Raw genomic sequence first — 370 nt, forward strand, 5'->3', positions numbered from 1 at the left:
GGAGTAAGAAGGATTGGATGAAGACAGTAGGAAAGCAGAGAGACGGAAGGGACAAGCATCTCCATTCGCTTATCTGAAATTTCCACCAATAAATTACATAAGTATCTCTATCTTTGTCTTTATGTTTTATTCGTATATCACCCATATCCATTTGAGTTTGCCTGACTAAGATTTACAAGGTGATCATAGCTTGCTTCATACCAACAATCTATGTGGGATCGACCCTTACTCGCGTAAGGTTTATTACTTGGACGACCCAGTACACTTGCTGGTTAGTTGTGCGAAGTTGTAGTGATCACAATTTCGTGCTACCAAGTTTTTGGCGCCGTTGCCGGGGATTGTTCGAGTATGGACAACTGAAGGTTCATCC

Source organism: Arachis duranensis, chromosome 9, assembly GCF_000817695.3.
Source record: "Arachis duranensis cultivar V14167 chromosome 9, aradu.V14167.gnm2.J7QH, whole genome shotgun sequence".
NCBI classification, from domain to species: Eukaryota; Viridiplantae; Streptophyta; class Magnoliopsida; order Fabales; family Fabaceae; genus Arachis; species Arachis duranensis.